Below are 22,614 nucleotides of genomic sequence, written 5' to 3'. Positions count from 1 at the left end.
GATTTTTATACAATCCCAAAGGATGGAAAGGAGTTTAGATAAAAGCTGTCCAAGCTTACGCCGATACTCTGTCACGCGTAAAAGGTTACGTTTACATTTTTGTAATCCCCCGTTGATGCTGGACAAAATACCAATTTAAAAAACATATTGGAGACCATTGAATTGTGGCCTGCGGTTGTGGTTAATTTTTGCGTGCCATGCCGTGTATGTGTCAAAAAGTGAACCGAATTTTTAAAGTGGCACAATACCAAATCCAAAATATTTAAAAGTTTACTCGTTTGGTGATACACGATTCTTACAGGCTGGAAGGAATTTGATAAATGGCCATTTAGATTATTCTGATGCTTTCTTTACCACCACCCACCGTGTTGGATTTTGATATGGACAATGGGTGAACTTATCGGTGATGGGGGATAGGTGTACGTCCGATTGCACTGGCCGATAGTATTATTTATGGGTTCGACGAAAAGCGATCCTTGGATGGGTGTAATACTATCGATAGGTGATAGGTGAGATTGGTTCCATCAATCGAAGTATGTGAACGTTTAGTTTAAAAACATTTTTTTAAACCGATTTTTCCTAAAATAATCATCAACTATTCAACCATCAAACGCTCAACTCTTACAGCGCGATTTTTCAGTTTGGTACCCTTACGATGGGTTGCAGCTCTAACAGTGCAGTGCGTAGATTTCTACATAATTACAACGCTCCTGTGCCCTCATATTCTCTCTGTTGCCGTTTGTTGGGCTTGTATGAGGTGAAATCTCGGCATTCGCTCGCACCATACAGATTCGCATGTCATACTTGATCGTCAGTATACTTTCCTCTGAACTCGACGTTCTTTTTCATCTCTCTTTTTTACCTCTTATCTTTATCCCTTCCCACCGTTCGGATTTGGCCAGAATGATCCTTGATTAAGAGCGCGCGCCTCGTTTAATGGGGATCATGTAATGTTTTATTTTCATTTTCCTATTTCCGTATCTGTCTCATGGACTCCACAATTGTCTTTTAACCTCCATCTTACATATCCTTCTTCTCGACACTATCGCTCCCCCCTCCCCTACCCTACCCTAGTTATAACGTAATCTAAATGCCAACCCCAGGGGCGGACAATATCATTATTGATTAACTAAAATAAAACAAATGACTAAATAAATATCATATTGTCAGCAATGCTTGTGATGACTGCAACAATTAAATTTGTTTATAAGGCATTTCCTCTTTATTATTTGCCTTATCCCCGACATACTTGATTGTCTGGTTAGAAATTGGAAAAGCGTAATTTATCGATCTCATGCTCATTATCCATATAAAGTCATATGAACTTCATATTAAAATTTTAAAGTTTAAATTAAATTGATATATTTTGAAAACAAACTCATTCATAGACCCATACTCTGGCAAACCAAATGAATAATAAATGCACGATATAGCATTCGATTCAGTACTGCACACGGTCGCGATAATTCATTTAACGGAATAAATCACTAGGCGACACTTTACTTCCACAGCACGCGTTGCACTTTCTTATCAGCAGTGTTTGATCGTGAAAATAAGCTGCTACAGCACTGCACGCATATCAATCTACTAACGGATGAGTTGAAAAGCTCAGCCTGGCTGAATGATATTGTTTATGAGACTGTTGAAAAAAACCTCCATTTGTAGAACATTTGTACACCAAAGCCTGAGCACTGTTCAGTGCGTTCCTAACGAAGAATTCTTTTTATTATATTTTTAGTGATTTTAGTACCCGCCTTAGATTGAGTGGATTGAAACGTTCAGCATTAGGAATTCAAAGCGTGATGTGACCCAAACCGTCAAACATCCGCATCTCCACGACAGACACATCGGGCGGAAAGGAGAGATTGATGCACAGCACCGGCCAAAGTTATCCTTTTGTGGTAGTTTGACATAATTATAGACGTGCTTCGGGAACAGAGATGCGCGATTAGCGTAGAAAGTTAGCACTACTTGAGGAACAGCGCTGCTAGGCGATGCCTAGTCTAACTAGCACCAGATCCTTAATTCGGCACGCGTTTTCACATCGAATGAGGATTTAGCCTGCAGCAGGCAGGCAGTTAAGTTATGTTTGACGTAAAGACCGGAGCAGAATGGTGATAAGCAAATGTACTTTTCAAACAGCGGGCTAGACCACCATCGGAATGTGGATGGTGTTCTGGTAACGAGTTTTTGCTGCTTTCGTTTTAGGCTGTAGCAGCAACACATAAAATCTGATGTGTGACCTACCCGTCCATTATGCGCACATTCCGGCGAGTGAGAAGGAGGGCACCCTGTCTCTCCAATTCAATAACTTCCTCGAGCTACCGGACCAATGCTTCCGATGATTGGAATTTTTATCATCTTCACAACTTACTCAGCCGCACAGTCCCGGGAAGGGCTGATGCTCCTTTGAGATTTTGCATAGGCCGTTTGTCTTTGGATTTGTCTTACCGCTTGTCCAACAACGTACACTTCCCTCTGCCAAGAGAATAGCAAATTTTCCGCCTGAAAAATGACTCGAAAGAAAAGAGAAAGAACATCCCCGGAAGGCTAACAACAGTGGTATGGGCAAGTTAAACCGGAAACAAGGCACGTAGTCGGGCCCGTTGGCGACAGTTTTTCCCAGCGTGCTTCTTCGACAGCCTCCCTGCAACAGGAGCGGAGGAAAGCCGCCGAAAGAATGAGGAGGGATTTCCCTCCTTTTCGCTGTTTCTACCCTGCAGTGTGGAAGGCTTGGAACGGCAGGGATTTTGCATCAATTTTCTTTTTCACTTGGATAACCCAGCAGCAGCAGCATGCCTGTCGAGTTTGGGGCTGATGATTGGACCACCATGCAGATGCCGGTGGTGCATCAGGGTGCTGAAGAGATAAATTGATTGTTGTAAAGTTCGGCCTGACTTCGCTACCATGCGCTAGACGGGGCCAACGGAAGATGGTTCCGTTTCAGTATTGGAGGCAGTTCGATTCGAGTCTGGGCAGACTTACTGTCGTCGGGCAATTTTTTTCTGGTTATGTTAGAAGAATGAACAAACAGTAGCATTCGGTGGGTCGCACTCGAATAAGACAAAGCACACTCTCGCCCCTCCCCGGGGGGTAAGGTTGTGCCACGCGTTGTTGCTACTGCTGCCACCAGATCGGCCACCAGTTCGAACGAATTTTTAATATCCCAAAAACCTACTGAATTCTTTCTCTCTTTTTCTCTTACTCGCTGCGACCTTTTTTGCTACTCCATTCAGTCCCACAGCTCGTACGCAATGCGTTTCTGCATGAATTGTGAGGCTACACAAAGCGAATGGTCTGTGCCCCAATGGCCCGATTTGCCTTGGAGGACACGAAAAGGACACTTACACGATCGACGCGCTATCGACATAAAATAAACTTTTCCTTTTTTTGACTTCCCCTTTACGCGAAATTCGTTCAGAATGGGGCATGAAATAATTTATGGGTTCGCGATTTTCGGTTGTTCGCAAAAATTTTCTTACGGCTCTCTTTCGATTGAACTTTTTTTTTCTCACGCTATTTTTCTGTTAGAATGAGTTCGAGTGCTGCTAGTTTTTAGTACGCCAGCTTGTTCCGTGACTGACCAACGCATCCAAAGAACCTTTCGTGGCAGTGGAAGTTTTGACATGCGAACAGCGTCCGTAGAGGAAGCTACGCACGCATCAAATGTTGCAATCTTTCGGCGATTGCTAGAGGCGCAGGATGTGTTTTCTTCCGTTTGCTTTTTTTTTTACTCCATCCAGCCCCGAGAACGGAAAGCTGCAACGGATCAGCAGATTTTTATGACAAAATTTTGTCGAAATTAGTTTTCAACACTCGAAGCTCTCGGTTGCAAAATTTACGACCAACTAAAGCAACCTTTTCCCCCGGACAAACACTCGGTCGGCTCGCCTCGGTGGCGAAAAAGTTGTTTGCGCTTCACACGGTCTACGCTGGCCGCGGTGCAGTGATAGCGGCGGAACGAAAACTATTTCCACAATTTAGCCTTTCTTATTTTACGATTTGCTTGCTAGGGGACGTTGGAGGATGTTACCCGTTAGCCACGAGGCTCTTTGAAGTTAATCACTGAATGGTGAGCGGTGGTTGTTTTGACCGTCAGTTGACATTACTTTACGACTGTTTCGGGCGGCCTGGGGCTGACAAGCTAAGGGTGAAAATTGATTCTCCAGCTGGATGCTGCTCCAATTGTTTAATTTTCAACCAATTTGACGGCTTGGTGGACGAAAGCATAGCTGAAATATTGCGGAAGGGTTGTACTCGATACGGAGATCGGAGTCAGGCTGGTAAAATTCATTTAATTGAATGCATATTGCTAAATGTTATGGCAAATGGCAAATGTTTGGTCTAAATACACAAACTTAGTGTGTTACACGTACACAAATTTATATAATTGAACTCACATTTTTAAAGTGATTCGTGAAATAGATAATCATGGGTTCTTCTTTGTTCATTATCTTTAAAAGTAAGTTTCTTTTCACTTTACACAGCAATCTATACAAGTATAACTCCTCAACTCGGTTGGTGAGGCGTTTGATCCGGGAATGTTAGTGTCAGAAGTGTTTATGCGAGCCTCGAGAGTAAATCCATCTGTTGTGTGTTCAAATTTATGTTAAATTTCTGTAAAGTTCATGTCGATGACAACAATGAGAGGGCTAATCAGACGACCGTCAGTTTTATTTAAATTAAACAAATAATAAAAAAGCGTCACGTTGGACCACGTAAGTAACGTTCTTCTTCACGTAAGTAACGTTCACATGTACCTTATTACATGTACGAGTGAAAAACTCACTAGAAGACGTGATAATGTCCAATGCACATTTCTGTTCAAGCTCCTCATCGGTGAAGTGGATGCACCGAATATAAATGTCTCTCCTAGAATGTTTACAGTCCGATATTGTGTTGGTTGTAATTACAGAGTGTTCAATAAGATCGAATACAGCTTTTCATCGATTTGTAGTTGTGCACTCCGTGTATTCTGTGTATTAATATTGATGTCAGCTTTAGTATCATGTATAGGCTTACCGTTGCATGTGGTGTCGACTAACTGTCACTTAGTTTGTGAACAGTGACGTTGGCCAGCATCCCCCCGTCCCAAATAAACATACTACGGTTCCAGAATGCCGCGTCCTTGGTAGTTTGAGGGACCGTATCAAGGCGTAGGAAGCTCCTACTGGTTTTTATTGAGAAGACTGCGCTCCGGCCCACACGGCGACCATCGTCCATGCGAGGTGTCAGGAGAATTTGACGGGGTTTCTAGATAAGATGTCATGGCCACTCAATTTCCCGGATCTCAATCCCCTTGATTATAATAATCATATGATCATACATGCTGGCCAAGCAAAACAAGTATAAAGTGAACACAGTCGACCAATTCAAGAACGTTGTTTTCAAGATCTGGGACGAAATGCCGATGGAACAGGTGCGTGCAGCGTGCGATTCGTTTGAGAAAAGTCTCATGCTTGTGATAAAGTACAAAGGGAGGGTGCTCCCTCCTAAAATGCCAGAAAGATAGTAAATAAACATGGCTAAACATTGGCATAAGAAAAAAAAAACTCTAAAAATTATATATTATATTTACATTGTTTTAGCTCGTTTTTAAGTTAGTTTATTCGAATATATTGAACACCCTGTTCACACCACTTTTTTACTGCCTCTGAAAGACGTGTTTTCATCGTGAATGACCCTATAACAGTGATTGTTCTTAGATTGACTCAAAGCCGCTATAAACAACAACAAAATTGCTCTTCGATTTTATTTGCGCCACGCGTTGTTTGAATATTGAATTAGGGTTTTTTGGCGTGACCTAGAAGGCTATTAAGTGAAGAAGAAGAAGAAAAATAAGACACAACCAGAACAGAAGCATCAATCCGGTTCAATAACTAAGCTAATTAATCACGCTTTTAACTTCCCGCTTTTATGTGAAACAACTTCTTACTTTAAGCCAATCAACATCCTTTCACTTTGAACGCGTGTCCAGAAAGGAAGGGTAGCGCGTTAACTTTCCGTTTGTCGCGCCACTGTTCACTAGAGTTAATTAAGTATTACTTTTAAGACATTGATAAGGCCCTCTTTGACCAAACTCTTTATGGACCAATACATTACTAAATAAACGAGTTAGTTGAAGGATCTAAATTATGTTCTATTTAAATCATCTTCTTCTACTTGGCTTAACACTAGAACAGCCGGACTTTTTAACCTTACTAGAACCGCCATATGGGACACTTTTGTCCCATTCGTAATGTATACATTTTCAGACATGTTTATAGTTACCTAAGGTTTTCTTGTGGTAAAATAATTAATAAATATCACAATAAGGTATAATAAAGCTTTATTAGCAACTCAATCAATAATAAAAAAAATCGAATTGAGATCACATCAACCGCATACCAAGGATATCAAGGCCAGTTTTTTTTTAAATTAACATATAAATATAAGGCTTTTAGTGAAAAACGCTTATAATTATTCCTTACAGGGTTGAACGACAGTAAATATAGGCTTATAGTAATGAAAATTGTAAACTATCAAGTGATAAGAAGGGTTTAATATGATAATAAAACAAATCTTTTGTTCTAAGATGTTTGGGTCTACGCGGGCGTCTGTGACTCCCTTTACAAACATTACAAAAATTCGATGTCAATACTGCTCTACATGGCCAAAAGAAGAGGACAACGCTTTTTTCGAAAGCAAAAGGAACACCAAGATTAATTATGTTAAGCATCTTTAGCACATCTTTGAGTTTCTTGGTATCAGGACAAAATATTACATTACTTCATCAGAACGCAATCTTTTAGTACATTTTTTACATACTGGTCTATTGCATGTGAATTGCATTCGTTAGCACTTTTGACCTCGTGACAAGACATTTGAACCCTGCGGCGCCGACGAGAACCTCCAGCACAAGCTCCTGACACAAGCAAGTTAGCTTTGGCGCTCTTATTTTCAACGTACTCTTTGGTAAGGTCTTCCCGTAGCATGAAAATAAAATCGCTTTCTACACATTTGGTCAACTACATCAAACTCCGTACTTGATCAAGTAGTATAAAGACACAGTTTCAGGCTTTGATTTTATGTGTCCTAAGTGCACTAGGCACACTGGTTGCGCGGGTGTTGGGAGACACTTACACAGCGATCAAGCAAGCTGACAAGTCGAAACGTGTAGGCTACTTGTTTGGACCTGCAAGTATTGTGCTGGGGATCCCAATACGCAATAGCCAGCAGTTGATGCTTTGGGTTAAGAGCGGGGGATAGGGGCACTCAGAAGAACCAGTGCTAGCACTAAAATTGCGGTAGAGTGTACAAAAATGGTGCTTATTATATAGACTAGCCGCTTGATGATATCGAAAAATAAGCATGTAGTAAGCAAAAGTAAAAGCACGTATGCAGTTGAACGCCACGCCAGAGCTTCTAGACTTGCAGATGCACATCCGTCAGCGATACCAGCCATCACAACGTAACAGGTTGGCTGATAAGTCCCCGGTCTAACAAAGAAAAACACATTTTTTTGGTCAAAATTCGTTTTTATTATTCAACATAGTTCCCTTCAAGAGCGATACAACGATTATAACGACCTTCCAATTTTTTGATACCATTTTGGTAGAACTCCTTCGGTTTTGCCTCAAAATAGGCCTCAGTTTCGGCGACCACCTCTTCATTGCAGCCAAATTTTTTCCCTGCGAGCATCCTTTTGAGGTCTGAGAACAAGAATAAGTCGCTGGGGGCCAGATCTGGAGAATACGGTGGGTGGGGAAGCAATTCGAAGCCCAATTCATGAATTTTTGCCATCGTTCTCAATGACTTGTGGCACGGTGCGTTGTCTTGGTGGAACAACACTTTTTTCTTCTTCGTTCTTTTTTCGTTCGTCAAGCAACCAAAAGTTGCTTGACAAAAGACACTCTGTCTCACAAACTAATTGACATACAGACGTCAAATTTTGACACGAATCATTTGAAGGTTGGTGCTATATAAAAATAATATGCATTTAATACTAGCGGCGCCATCTATGTGTCAGACCGGGGACTTATCAGCCAACCTGTTAGTTTGCCAATGGGACATAAATGTCGCGTATGGCGGTTCTAGGTTGGAAATGATTTTTTTAAAGTACCATATGGGATACACATATTTTTATTGGCGAGTTCGAAATATTGTTAAAAATAAATAAAAGTCAGAAATTTTCAATTAGTTATCACGACGACAATCGGAATAACACACATTTTTCGAGTGCTCTGGGACAAAAAAGTCCCATCGGCGGTTCTAGTATTAACGACCTTCTATATCCTAGCTCAACGTCAGCCAACGAATGGCTTACTAGACTTGCCAATACCACGTATATAGTTGAGATAGTCAGTCCTCATTACGGGGGGACGACGGTCCGGGTGGGATTAGAACTCCGGTCCAGGCCGATTGAAGATCCGCGCCGATGTCGCGTATACCACTTGGCCACCTCTCAACAATTAAAACATGTTTAATCATCTCACAACATTTGAATGCAACCATAACCGAACTATAGATTTCTTTCGTTTCTTTGCTTTTCTGTAGCTGTTCTTTTTTCAATTTTGTGATCAAGTTATTTTATACACATCATCATCGAATTATTTTTATACGATAAATCAGGATATGATTTTTTAAACTGATAATAAACAAGAAAACGGAATGATAATAGTTGCGCAGAAGTATTTCTGCAGTAAATTGTGAACAAAACTTTTGGAAGGGATTTAATTGATGAGTTCAAACAGTATTGTTTCGATAATAAAAAGAAAATGTTGGTAAAAAGGACAAGAACATTGCAATTTAAATAACTTTTTCTGAAAGAGAAATATAGTACGTCTTGAGCAAAAAATAATAATTCATCTTATTAATCTACTATACATTCATTTCGTTATTTTGCCGAACCATACTGCACGCTAGACGATCCACCATTTTCGCACCCATTTTCGTTAGTCGTGTACAGCATGTGCAAGAAGAGAAATAAAACCCTCGATTCAATGCATTCATCTTGCTGAAAATCGTTAATCCAATAAAAATCACCACAATATCAATCAGACCGCGAGGATAGGAGGATTGATGGTGCTTATTTCGCACGGTACACGCGCGAAGCGACAAATAAATAAAATAAAACAAACTGTGGCCATCCTCGCGCAAACCACAAATCAGCAGCATAACATATTGAATTACTTGCAGCATCATTGTCGCATCGTCCCAAACCGTAAAACCATCTCGATCCCGCCCCGCCCGTTTACCGGCCGAACGATGTTAAATAATGCATGTCGAAAACAAAAACCCCGTGCCTTTCGTGTGTTTTTTTGTTTGTTTTGTTTTCTTTATTTTGCGTAATGCAATTCGGTTAGGAGCGTGTGTGGTGATGTGTATTGATTGAACTTTTCGGCACAAAAGCAAAATTTGGCCGACAAAAAGAAGCTGGCAAATGCTTTAATAAAGAAACAAAGGGGAAACCGCGCCCGCGAATGGGGAAAAAGTTGTGCAATGGAATTAAAACCCACAATCGTATGCATGATACCATACCGAGACACAGAATCGGGGGTCCGCACAAGCACGTGACAATTCACGTCGTTATCCAAGCATACGCCTCCTGCCTCCCCTACCCCCCCCCCCCCCCCCATCGATGGGGGCGTGTGTATTGTGCACACATGTGCAACAGTTTCCCATTTGTCGCCGTTCAACGATTCAATAAAAATCGTCTCACTTACCACCGGCAAGCGTAAAAGAGCCGCCGAAGCGACGAACATGCGGAGATGCGAAAAGGCGAAAGGACGTGTAGTAATGTCGAGGTGGTTGGGAAATTCGGTGGAAAACTCCTACCAGCTGTGGGACAGGTTTTTTTTTTGTTTGCATTTGTTTTGTCACTGCCGTCCACAGGAGAAGCGTGGGGAGGAGCGTATTTACTTTCGACATTTTGGCTAAGTAACATTTAAAACAAGCAAAACAAAAAAACGGGGGGGAGTTGAAAGCTCTCCTTGTACGGCAGAAATGGTTCGGATGGTTTTACAAAGATTGGGTGCGCGCGTGTAGACCAAAAATTTGTACCACCGGAAAAGCCAACAAGCCAGCAGCGAAATAAGAAAGAAAAAAAAGGCATCCACCGTAGCCAACACCAGCGTACTCGCCGCACGGGCACAGATTGTTTGAAATTTATTAGAAGGAATAAAAATCACGTCCTTGTCATAATTTGTCACACAGCTTAAACATCACAGATTTGCCAAGTGTGTGCCGGGTTTGCGGTTTTTCTTTGGAACCGTTTTCTCGGCTAAGTGACTCCCGGTTTATATTCCCCTTTTGTGTTGCTGCTGTTAGAATAATGTGCAGGAGGGCGAATGGTAGCGAGTGTGAGCCTAAAATTTATGATTGCATTTATGGTAATGCTGTAAAAATGTGGAAAGAATCCTCTGCGGTTGTTGTTGTTCCGCTGCTGCTACAATTGCCGCTTTTCTACTGGTATCGGGGAGGCCCTGGGAAAACTCGCGACAGATCAGTAGCGAGTATGTTTGTTGTATGCTTTATTCCATTCCTCTTTGAAGGGTACTGTTTGCAGTACAGATGGCGTTCGTAAGGGAAGTATGCTCTAGGACTCTAGGCGCAGTGGTATACACACATGTGTAGAGGGATGTGCAGAGTGTCAAACCAAACAAGTGGAATTCTTTTGGCGGTTTAGCGGTGGAGTGGTTTCAGTGGTGGTGTTGAGTCTTGAGAGAGGAAAGCGCATAGTCGCGAAATGCAGCAATTTTCTGTACGCTTGGTACACACTACCTCGTATGCAGCGGAAGTGTCTGAAGATGTAAAGAGTGCAAGCGACATAGAGAAGCACTATGGCGTTTGAACGCAACACGCGAAGGAAAACCAAAGAGTTTACGATATTAGTCTTTTGTTGATGTGTTTTAGAGTGTTTTTGGACCGGTTAGACAATAATTCTTTCATGTCGTGAGAATAGGGGCTGCCCGGTGGTGTAGACGACAGTGGCGCCGGTCTTCAAACGGCGGGACCGGAGTTCAAATCCCATCCGGACCGACCGTCCCTCCGTAGTGAGGTCTGACTAACCAACTACGTGGTATCGGCAGTCTAGAAAGCGATTTCGATGGCCGGTATGACCTTAGAGGTCGTTAAGCCAAGAAGAAGACGTCGTGAAGAGTAAATTCATTGCTTTGTATCATTAAAAGACGAAGTTCTTTTGACCATTACCTTTCATACAATTGAATTATAATTATTGTTTCTTAAGGATTTGCATTCTCGATAGCATGATTTTTTTTTGTAAGATAATATAAGAAAAAGATGGGTACCTAATGGAAGAAATTGCACAGGCCGATGCTATGGACGGACAAACCAGCGAAAAGGAGAAGAAGGACATGAACGAGACTTCAAGATTGGACACAATCAGGAACCTTCGAAATGGAAAACGAAACGAAGACCCCCGCTACCATATGAACTACGAGCATGGAAACGCCTACACACACACACCCCGGGATAAGCCGCCCTCACACGATAAGACCCTCGCTATGAACCCGACATTGGCTTTGGATGACGGAATATACGCAACGGAACAACCGAGCACACCCGGGAAATGGTGCCCTTTCATGGCTCGGAGAAGGAAATGTCTCCCAGCAAAGATGAAAGGATTATCTGACTTGTAAGTTAACTGTGAGCAATACGGCCGTGACCGTGCTTTATAAGTTAAAAAAATAATCAACGTTGAAAGCATTACTGTTGAATATTTGTTTCAGAAAACTGTACCTTTTTATGATATTCTTCGGTACAATATGTTTAAACGATGCTAAACGAGCGATTGTTAGAACAACTGCTTTACAGAAGGCATTTGAAAATAACGCTTATTTAACGTAATGTGACATAAAAAGCCCTCTGAATCTTGTGTGAACAATAATGTTCAAATTTTATAAGTATTCTTACGGTGAAACCCACAAAATTAAGACCGAAACAGACATAAAACAGTAAACTTACAGCCGATAAGTTAACATTCTTAGTTTAAAAAAGATAAAACAACACAAAATTGCTGGGAATTAATTCATCACTCTAAGAATAGCTGCTCAATAATCAAAATTTGGGACTTCTAAACAGAACCCATCAGAGGTAGAACACATGTAATTTCCTCATTGGAACTGCAGTGCCGTCCGCGAAGTGGCAATGGAAATTTTGAGAAAAAGAATACGTAAAAGGGGACAAAGTGAAGACACTCGATAAACGTTTGGTGTAGTACGCCTTCCGCCATCACTCTTTGATGACATTTTTGGAGAAAATTCAACTACTTTGGAAGGAGTATAACACAACAAAACTAGGCATGATTCATGCCAGAATGACTTTCTAGAACCCTGCCAAACGTTTTGTGCGATTCTGGACGTTTTCTCCAGATAAATACGTTGCGCCAGATCGCGACGAGTATTCGGAGACTTCTCATCATTCTGCGGATGTCTGCGGATTCGATTCGATTCTCAGGTTTTTTTTATGTTAAAATCACACCAGTGCCCTTTATTCACACAGTTAAAGCATAAAGTGGTATGAACTTATACATTGTTTCAATTATGACTGGCACCAACCAAACTTCTTTTCGTGAAATACGTGTATAATCGATCATGGGCTATCACAACGTTCCATATTGATTGGAAATAAATGGCAAAGAATGTTACTTACCAGTACAAAATTTGATAAAACTTTTAGAACAAGAAGTAAATGTATATGTCCACAGTATTTCTATTATTCACTTTTTGTAACACAAATATTATACGATCATAGTACCACCAGGGCTAAGAGAGAGAAACAAAAACACAGCAAAAACATCCATAACGACATTCCGTCACAAAACCACCGGCTAACAGTCACTTAAATATAACCATGTATGTTTTTTGGGGTAAAGTACTGAACAAAATATAAAGATGGCAACGAGCCGAACGAGCGAGGCATACCGAACAATACAAAATCGCTCCATAATATAACACTTTTCGAAACATTCACTCGATCACGTACAACCTTTGATGGAGAAATCTCTATACTGACTGGTTCGATCGGACCCCTCGTCCAAAGCATCAGCACGATAATGTGAGCGTTTCGTTTCGTAGTTGTAGGAAAGATTCTTAACGCTGGGTAGGGATCACCGTTTCAGTGCGGAAGTATTTCAGACGATCATATCCGTTGGTGGTGGTGCGTTCAAGTATTTTGATTTCCGGCGTGTGTTGCTATTCGATGATAGCGTATCTGTAAGGGTTTGGCAAAGGCATCTTACGTAGGGTTCGTCATGGTCTACATTGTGGGGACTGGCTGGCGACGTTGAAATTCTAAACTAGAACGAAAAGAAGAAAAAAAAAACATTTCGAAATTAAACGTATTTTTCCTTTGTTTGTGAACTGAGATCACTCGTTGAAATGCGCAGGAAATGGAAGATGATCTACAAAATAAGTCAACAAAACACTAAAATCATTTGGAACCAACAACCAACCAGCCTGTGATATTTTGTGCGCTTTAACGAATTTCGCTCATAGAAGCAGATATCGAACAATGTCAAAGATTGTCAATCTTACATGAATCGTTTTTCATCTGTTTTTTAATTAAGTTGTATATAATAATAAATCGTGGGGTTCCCTTTTAATAGACTTTGTCTTTATTCCATAAAATCCAGATCAAAAGGCAGCTTTTAAGGCATTTCCTCCTTATTCTTTGCCTTATCCCCCTTATGCCTTATCGGTTGTGGATGGGTGGGTAGTTCATGGTTGATGTCCAGTCTTATTTTGGCTGTTGCAGGCTGTTGGTTGTTCAGGTGGGTGTAATTGTGGTTGATCCGGTACTATTGGCTATTGTCTGGATGTTTTGGCTATTGTCGATTTTTTGCCATTCGGGACTGTAACAAAACAAGCAAATATTAGGACAGCACACATATTCATTTGCCTGCGTGCAGTCCAGCAATGACATTCCAAGCTCAATCTAGTCAGCGTTCAATCTAAGGATGATCGACAAGCTCTATCCCAAGCAGGAGCGAAAGCAGCATCACTACTCTCGAGACTGAACCCGAACTACTGTAAAAAGCGCCTGCCTCACTTTTACGGCAGTTTTGTAATCGCCCTCGAGTGCTGTTGCCCAGTCATCGGATCACCCGTGGATCACTACAAAAAATACACTTAAGACATAGACAACACAACATTTAACAAGAAAGGAATGGTGGAATAAGGATTCAAAGGATACTTGGGATGCGGAATGATCCTCATGTAGGGGAGGTCCTTGGTAGCCAACACTTCTCTAATTTCTGTACCTGGTCGTCTGCCAATATTCTCGACTGCGCTCAACAAGGAGGGTATTGCGGTTTCAAATTCGACGCAGGACCACAGAAGGTGATCTACATCGTGAAATCCGTCACCGCAGCCACACACTTTTGTCTGAGTCAGAGTTATACGCTGTAGATGAGCATTCAACGCAAAATGATTCGACATCAGTCGAGACATCATCCGTATGATCGCCCGGTCCACAGAGAGCCCATCGAACCAAGGCCGCAGGGACACTTGCGGAGAGATCGAGAAAAGAAAACGTCCGAGTTCATCCGCCTTCCACATGCTCTGCCAGCGAGACAGGAAAAGTTTCTGTGGAAAGCGAAGGAACTCCTGGGCCGAGATAGGTCGGTCGTAAAAAGCGCCTTCTCTGACGCATGTTTTGGCCAATGAGTCAGACTTCTCATTGCCGGGAATTCCACAATGAGAAGGGACCCAAATTAGTGAGATCCGATACGCCTTATCGAACATTGAGCTAAGCAGTTCAATGATTTTTATGGTGAGGAAATCTTGACTCTTAACAGCCTTCGGAGATCTCAGTGCTTCAATAGCACTAAGGCTATCAGTGAAAATGAAGTACTGGTCCGAAGGTCTCGCTGCTATCATCAATAGTGCGTAAAATATTGCTGCTAGCTTTGCGGTGTAAACATGGCTACATGGCTGCCCCAATTTGAAAAAAGCTTCGGTGGACTCACTAAAAACACCGAAGCCAGGGCCTTCCTCAGAGAATGATCCTTGCAGCACCACTGTAGTGCTGGTTTATTTGGTCTAAATGACTTCATACTTCAATTATAACTAGATATTTCCTTAAACACATTTACTATTATATCGGTTTTGTTAGTTGTGTGTTATTGCTTTTCGAGGTTTTAATGTTTCGTTTGGTGCATTAGCAATACGCTTCAAGATAACTACCAAATCGGCTTCTGGACCCCTTCTGGGACTCTCTGGTTGTGGCGACCGGTAGTTGTAAAGTTGTGAAAATTACGAAGCTCACGCCATTTCGCGTCCAAGATGGATGTGATAGGCTTTTTTTTTGCTTGCGTTGTTTTCCTTTGCAAAGAAGCCTAAACAACAGTAAGAATAGTACGTCTAATCCTAAACTTACCGGTTTCGTTGGTTGCCCAGTACTGCACGAAAGGCAAACAAATGACTGCAGTTCATAAATAATGTCCTCGCAAGCGTTCGCACACTAACATGCAACCATACTGATGGTTCCCCGATGGGCCGACGCACACCGATCGAAATCCTACCTTTCCCGCTGGATGTGATGAACAGGAAAGGTTGCGAAGAAAGTTTTCCGTAACTTTGCAGGGTTCCCAGCATGGTAGCCGGTGGAACGAAAAACCAGCTATACTAATGGCAGGTTAGAGGAGGTCTTATACCTAGGGTACCGACGGGGAATAGAGTTGAGTGGGTATTGTCGTGGTGTACGGTCGGTGGATCGATGCAAAAGTTTTAATCATCGCAAACGGGGACAAATTAATGAGAGTTCCTACTTCCTTCGTATGGTGCTCGTTTTGCGCACTGGACGTACGGTGCGGGTGTGGATAATGAGTGCCTTGCCAGTGCTGCATGCAGTATGTGGATTGCACTGAACTTTGATTAATTGGAACGTCGCGAATGCAAATAATTATTATTTTATGGCGAACGTTGATTTGCGGTGTAAATTAAGTCATTATTTTCAAATCAACGAAGCAGCAATTTGCTAAGCTAGAATTTATTTAAATTCATAGAAAATTGTTATTGCACGACACTCGAAAGAATGAAAACCATGTCGTAACTAATATTCATTTAGCTTGGTAAGCAAATGGATTCCACAAAACATATTTAGACAAATTTTAGATGTTACATGTTTAATCATGACCACCTATTGCATTGTTTGCCGAAAACGAAATTTCAATTTCAAAAGAATAACCCAATAGAATAAATTTAACTTAATTACTTGATGTTTTACACGTTCTAGTGTTCATGTATGACCATGTAAAATGGAAAAATGCAATGTAAACAATTAAAACGGTTGAAACTGGAACTGTTGGATTCACAGGAATTAACAGCGTTCTCATAATATTTCGCTTTCCTAAAGCTTTGATAATTATTATTCCTTTTTGGTTCTGCAACTTTATCGCTGTTACTGGCTTTCTTGACTTAGGTCACATAACATCCAATATCTGGAGAGTTAAAGATACGTAAGGGACTATGTTCTGGACGATATTCAATATTTGATGCCTTGTATTACCGTGTGAGGCCCCGGCCACACACGACCGAAACAGACCGAAACGAAACATCAATTTTTGGATATAATTAACCATATTATTGTACGTACTTTATGGTGAAATAAAATGTTTTGAAAGGTCTGATTGTTTCGGTCCCGTTAGAGCAAGAATAGCGAAACAAACCGAAACAGTCAGAGAAGCGTTATGAAGCGTTACACTATGATAGTTCGTTTTGCTCTGTTTCGGTCCTGTATGGCCACGGCCAGAAGACTGACGACACTATACCTACTTCGCTTCTCTGACGCAGGGGTGTTCCAATTTTCCATTCCAAGGACCTTATTTATATATTCTTCTTGGCTTAACGACCTCTAAGGCCGTGTCGGCCATCGAAATGGCTAATAATAGGCTACGACTACCGATACCACGTAGTTTTTTAGTCAGTCCTCACTACGGGGGGACGGACGGTCCGGATGGGATTTGAATCCCGGTCCCGCCGTTTGAAGACCGGCGCTGCTATCGCCTACATCACCGGGCCGCCCCCATTTATATGAGATGCTTAATGTCATTGTAATCTGCGATGTCATTTGAGATATTTCGCATAGAAATATTTGCATCTTTTGGTGGACATCATAAAATTAAGAGTTGCATAACTAGTTTCTTTATCCACCAACAAACAGGCTCCAGAAATCTTCAAAAAGACGAGACATGTAAGAATTCAAAATCAACTCTTGTGATCCGAAAGGTTTCTATTTCTTTTCTGCAGCAGGCAGCGTGCTTAGCCCTCTTCATGATTGTCTGTTTTGTTGTTAATGATGCTAGTTTTGTCCTTCCCTCTTCATGTCACTATCGCCTAACCTGTCAGCCTATTTTCAGGCTAGAATTCTCCTAACCTTCTTTCCCTATGTTCCATAGTACCTTATTCACTTCTACATTCCCTCCCGACATAGCCGCTCCTGTGATCCTCTATTCTTGGCTACTCGGCTTGATCCGATTCTTGTCTGTATTCACCACTTTAACTGTTTTTCTCCCTTCTTCTATTACAATTAATCGCTACCCACTTTTGGTTTTCATTTAGCCTTATCCCAACAAATATTTTTTTCATTTTATTCCAATATTACGGCTTGCTTCCAAATCGTCAGAACCGCGTGTGTTCACTTACCTGAAGTTTCTGTCTTGGAGGAAATGTCTTCCCAAGACATTTCCTCCTTGGATTGGATTGGTGATGTATGAAGGTAGTGTATACTCTCAATATCTCCATTTAATGCAAGATTTACATGATCATGGAGAGGAACAACAATGGTGTACATCCAAAACTCGGAGGTAGAAACATCGGGGGCAATGTACTCTGAATCAATCCAAAAATCTGGCATATGCTGATGTCTATGTCATTGATTTGACTGTCCGATTTAGTTGAAGTTTATAAAAGAATTGAGCAGGTGGTACATTTTCTCTGATTGGAGATTAATGAGACAAAAAACAAGACAATAGCTTCACCACTAGTGGCGCTGCTAATAAAAACTGTTTTATCCAGGGCTGATGAGCAGATAGATGATCGCATCTTTGAAGTTACGCGCAAGAGTGTTGGCTGTCAACCAATCATACTACAGCCTGAGGACTTTATCATTCCAAACACCTGACGTAACAGATGAAACTGAGCCAATTCCAGGAAATATTTATGGCACAACCCTATCAGCTGCGTTCGTTAGGAAGATATTCAGAACAATTGGAGGAACCACAACAATGATGATGTATGCAAGCTGTATAGTGATCGCAAAATCGTGTAGCGAATTGGACTCGCTAGGTTTCGGTGGCCTGGTCATAAAACTCTATTAGGTCGTCCACATCGACAGAGGACACGTCCAGTTTGAGAAGAAGCGGCTGCATGGATTGGCAGGCTATCGACATGCGTTGCGGCAGGTCAAGACCGCGACGCGGTTGAAGCGTTTAATAAGTAACTAAGTAGAAAGTGATTCTATACATTCTCCCATACTTCCGTTCCACACACTTTCACAAACTGAAATTCTTGAGCGCAAAATTTCCATCAAATAAGCATTTAATAATGCTTATTTGATGTATTAAAAGGCTTTTTGCCATCCTAACCTAAATAGCTAATCAATTTTAAGGGAACAATGAGTCTCAATATACAACCCCCGGTGCCTCATAAACCCCTAGTGCATTTACAGCATTTCCCGGTGGTTAACCGGTGTACCGGTTAAGATTATGAGTGATTAATCCCCTTCGGCAGTCATCCCTTCTGCACTGTAGGAAGTCGTAAAACACATCCAGCTCCGAGGGGTGAGCGGTTGATGCAAACATCAGCTACTTTTTGACTAACGATGCTGACGACACTGTGTGACCGAACGTCGCTTGACGTGAAGCGCCATGTCGCAGTCCATTAGAATGTGTGCGTGTGTGAGGTTGTGGGTAAGAACACAGGTACACTGGCACAATCGGCGGATGGTGGAAGTGGTAGCGAATACAGGGAAACCGGTTAGTTGAGGACCGCAACATAATTTCCCATTCGAACCTATGTCTACAAGAACAATTTTATGCCCTTACCGGTCGTAATTTGAATGTTCGCTAGCGGTGACTGCAAAGCTCCATCAGTTCCGGTTGTATGTTTGTGCGTGCAGCTGTACTTGTATACACACCCATGGGTGTGTGTGTGTGTATGTGTAGGATGAGGATCAATGAATAATAATCCCCGTTTATTTACGCCGTGCTCGAATTTTACTCGATTTCCTAACACGACACGATGGAGGCGCATGGTAGCTTTCGTGGAACGGGGTATCATTGTGGAATGGGGGGGTTTTGGATGATGGAGGTTGGAGCAGCTCTTTCGATTGTATGTGAAAGCAGAGGTTAGAGCTACCTTTCCGCCAAAGAACTTACCGGACGAGGTACGAGGAAGTTGGATTCAGTAGGGAATTTACGATCAAAACCATAACCACTGTAATCCGCACCGGGTAAAGCGGCATTTGTTCATATCCGTATATGTACGTGTGTTTGTGTATGTGTGTTTGTCTGTGTGGTACTTTATATTCTACCAAATGGCATGTGGAAAGCGATCCGATAATATCCCCTTTACCGCTTTTTCCTCCCCACCCTTATCCTAAAAGCGCTTCAGTCGACCAATCGAGGCAAAAAGCGCTGATCGCCATGGCCACGCATTACTGAATGTCCCAGGGAAAGTTCGCTCCACTGCTGGAATCATCTCACTTCCGATCCTTTTCACCTTCTGCCAAAAACCGCCTATGTATCTCTCTGACATGATGTTTTAACTCGTCGATAAACATGCGGTTGGCAGGATCGAATGATTGAATGTTGGCTCGTGTTTGTTAGGTACGGACGCGGCATTGCCACCACCGAAGTGACCACCGATCGAAGAAAGGAAGACAGCGGTAATCATAAAAAAGCGTGGTGCGCCAAAATCGTAAACTTTCTCAAGCGCGCGCGAAAATTGTGCTTACATCGGCAGCATGTGATGCGCATTGTAATGACTGTTGTGCCTGCAGCGTTACTGAACGGATTGCTCAAGTGGAAGCAATTACGGAGAGGTAAGCTCGCTGTAATTATAACGTACTCCGAACGCTCCGAAGCATGTCCTTGGTCGGGAGGACTTATGCGTTTAATTCGCTAACCAGTCAACTAATTGAAATGCTGCCCTTGGTTGGGCGTGTTGAAGTGGCTGAACATAAAGGGGTTGGAGTAAGGTGTGCAAATGAATGACTTGGATGGAATGTTAGACAGAGCACACTCCCATTAGCCAATGGTCAATTCGTCAGACTTATTGGTGCCGGGCATTTAGAGCCTTTGTAGGGGTCAGTGAAACCGAGGCTGTGTTAATAAAGTAAACCCTACGAAACCAGAATCTTGTGTTTTTTTTTTTGAATTTCTTGCAGAAGAGATAGTCATTTGGCCACTGTTGGTAACCTTCGTTAGTTATTTATCTCATGCTGACGATCAGCAAAATTCAATGAATATTAATTTATTTTATTAAATCAGAGAAGACGAATTGCCGAATTTTGGTTCGCTGTGAGGTTGTTTCTATTTTCTCTTGAATGCATAATTTCGTCTACCACTCACTGAAACCACTCTTTATTGTGTGCTGTTGGACAAAAAAGAAAACTAATCTTAAAAATACACTGCACAAATATGAGACTTATAAAAAACTTTTCAAAAACATGAAAAAGCAAAAAGAAAGCTTCAGTGCGCTCGACCGTGACAGGACTCGAACCTGCAATCTTCGGATTCGAAGTCCGACGCCTTCTCCATTAGGCCACACGGCCGCTCATACGAAGGATACACCACGTCCTTTTTGCTATCCGTGGAACACGTTCGTTTTTCCGGGTGATTTTCCCAACCCGGCCCCACACTGCGCAGGCGCGAGGTCGAGCGCTCTCGCTGGAACGATGTGCATTAACCATAGAGGGCGATTCGTAAGGGGTTTCGAACCAAAGAGTGTTGCTTCGGTGAAGGATAGCAACTGGCAAAGGATTCAATGTTGGACAGTTGTATTTAGAAAAGTAATACTTCTTTGGAATATTCTTTCAAAATCCTACAATACAGTCTACTGAATTTTCAAAGAATAAAAGCTAAAACTTCTTCAATTTGATTGTTTGTTGTATTTCGTAGATTACATGCCTTAATTGCACTCATGCTCTTGAAAGCAAAGCAATTATGAATTGATTAAAATATTAATATATTTTTTTATTCATAAAAGACGGCCAGGCCGTATTGCTATGGCATAAATTTTATTTAAAAAAATGCAATTTAATTGTAGGTTAAGTTTTAAGCTTAAGCTAATCGTGTTCCGTTTCTTGCTTGTGTAGTTATGCTGATGTTTCAATATTCAAAATTGTTGTATTTTTATTTTTATTGTATTTTTACGAAGAAAACAAATGAATGTAATTCAAGGTTCTTTATATTTTCGTAATTTGTACACTTTTCCTTTTTTAATTACTACTTTTTTCATTTCAGTTTTATATTTTTTGTTATCAGAATGTCAAAAATTAATTCATGCTGTCTATGTAATTAATTGTAGTAGTTGGAATCGTTTGCAAAGGAATATATTATTTAAATAAAAACAGGATGCTAAACTACATAACAATTTTGTTTTAACGATTGAAGCTAATATAACAAGATTATTTATTTTATGTTTATGTTTGTTCTTCTTCTAGATCACAACGGGCATGGATGGTCTTCCTCACTAAAGGGGCCCAATCCGTATGGGAATTGAACTCTGCCGTCATGTTGAGATCTGAGCCGCTGTCGCTTCTACCACCAGGTTTGCAAATAGTGAGATTTTTATGTGTTGAAAAATAGCTGAGAGTACTTCAATAATCATATTATTTACATTATTATTAATCAATGAAAATCTGGAAAACTGATGCAAGGAGTAATGTAAATATGATGCACGTAAATGTACATAAAAGATTCGCACGTCCAATGTTGTGCTAATACGAAGGAATTTTCGTGCCCATTTTCGAATTCCGAGGTTAAAAAAATAATACTTGACTTACAGAATCGTTCCAAAGCGCTGTAAACCACATAAGACCCATAAATCGTATAATATCAATTTTGGAGAACAAAAATTCAAGACGCATAGCAGCCAAACCGTTATTCACTATCCCAAGGGACATTTGCAAAGCGATCGAAACGATACGCGTACGCTACCACGAACGCAATCCGGCAAAGAACTTTAGCCTACAAAATAACAAACATAAACAAACCAAAACAAAAAAAACCGCAACTCATTGCTTCCCCTAACCAGCAAACAGGAAATAAGCGTTTCCTTTCGTCTGTTTATGTCCGAAGCTGCATGGTGACCATAAATCAGCGGAAGCTCGTTGCAGCAGTACGCGATGGCAGCAGTCAAAGTTCGGAATGCCACGATCCTCCTCCCATCCCTCCTGGCGCGAAAGTAATTCCGGAAAGTAGATGCATCGGAATGCATCCGTCGTCACGCGAGTGCACTTTGGGCCATTTGTTTCCATTTAGCTCCCCGTACCTAGTGTATGGGGAAGTTTGAAAAGAACTGTAAGAGGCCTGTATCCCTACCACGCTGGGTGGTCTTTTTTTTTGGCGACATCTTCATAAATCCTGCACTTTTCCATGCTTCCCAGAGG

At 41.5% G+C, this 22,614-nt stretch overlaps 1 protein-coding gene and 1 non-coding gene across 4 annotated transcripts in view; both read right to left on the bottom strand.

Moving 5' to 3' along the window:
- Nucleotides 1-22,614, bottom strand: part of LOC126556080 (ubiquitin carboxyl-terminal hydrolase calypso) — a 332,487-nt gene that overhangs the window by 106,273 nt on the left and 203,600 nt on the right. Inside the window, exon 2 of one of the 3 annotated variants that reach the window (XM_050211280.1) lies at nucleotides 1,051-1,060. The exons of the other annotated variants lie outside the window; for them this stretch is intronic. The gene's annotated coding sequence lies outside the window, so the exon portion shown is untranslated. Of the gene's footprint in view, nucleotides 1-1,050; nucleotides 1,061-22,614 lie in introns of those variants that run through there. 3 annotated transcript variants of the gene reach the window in all.
- On the bottom strand, nucleotides 20,703-20,775 carry Trnar-ucg (transfer RNA arginine (anticodon UCG)). Its single transcript has one exon. It is a non-coding gene; the product is annotated as a tRNA-Arg (tRNA).

This window comes from Anopheles maculipalpis, chromosome 2RL, assembly GCF_943734695.1.
Source record: "Anopheles maculipalpis chromosome 2RL, idAnoMacuDA_375_x, whole genome shotgun sequence".
Classification (NCBI taxonomy): domain Eukaryota; kingdom Metazoa; phylum Arthropoda; class Insecta; order Diptera; family Culicidae; genus Anopheles; species Anopheles maculipalpis.
Note: the sequence above shows the minus strand (reverse complement) of the source record. Positions and strands in the feature narration are given on the sequence as shown.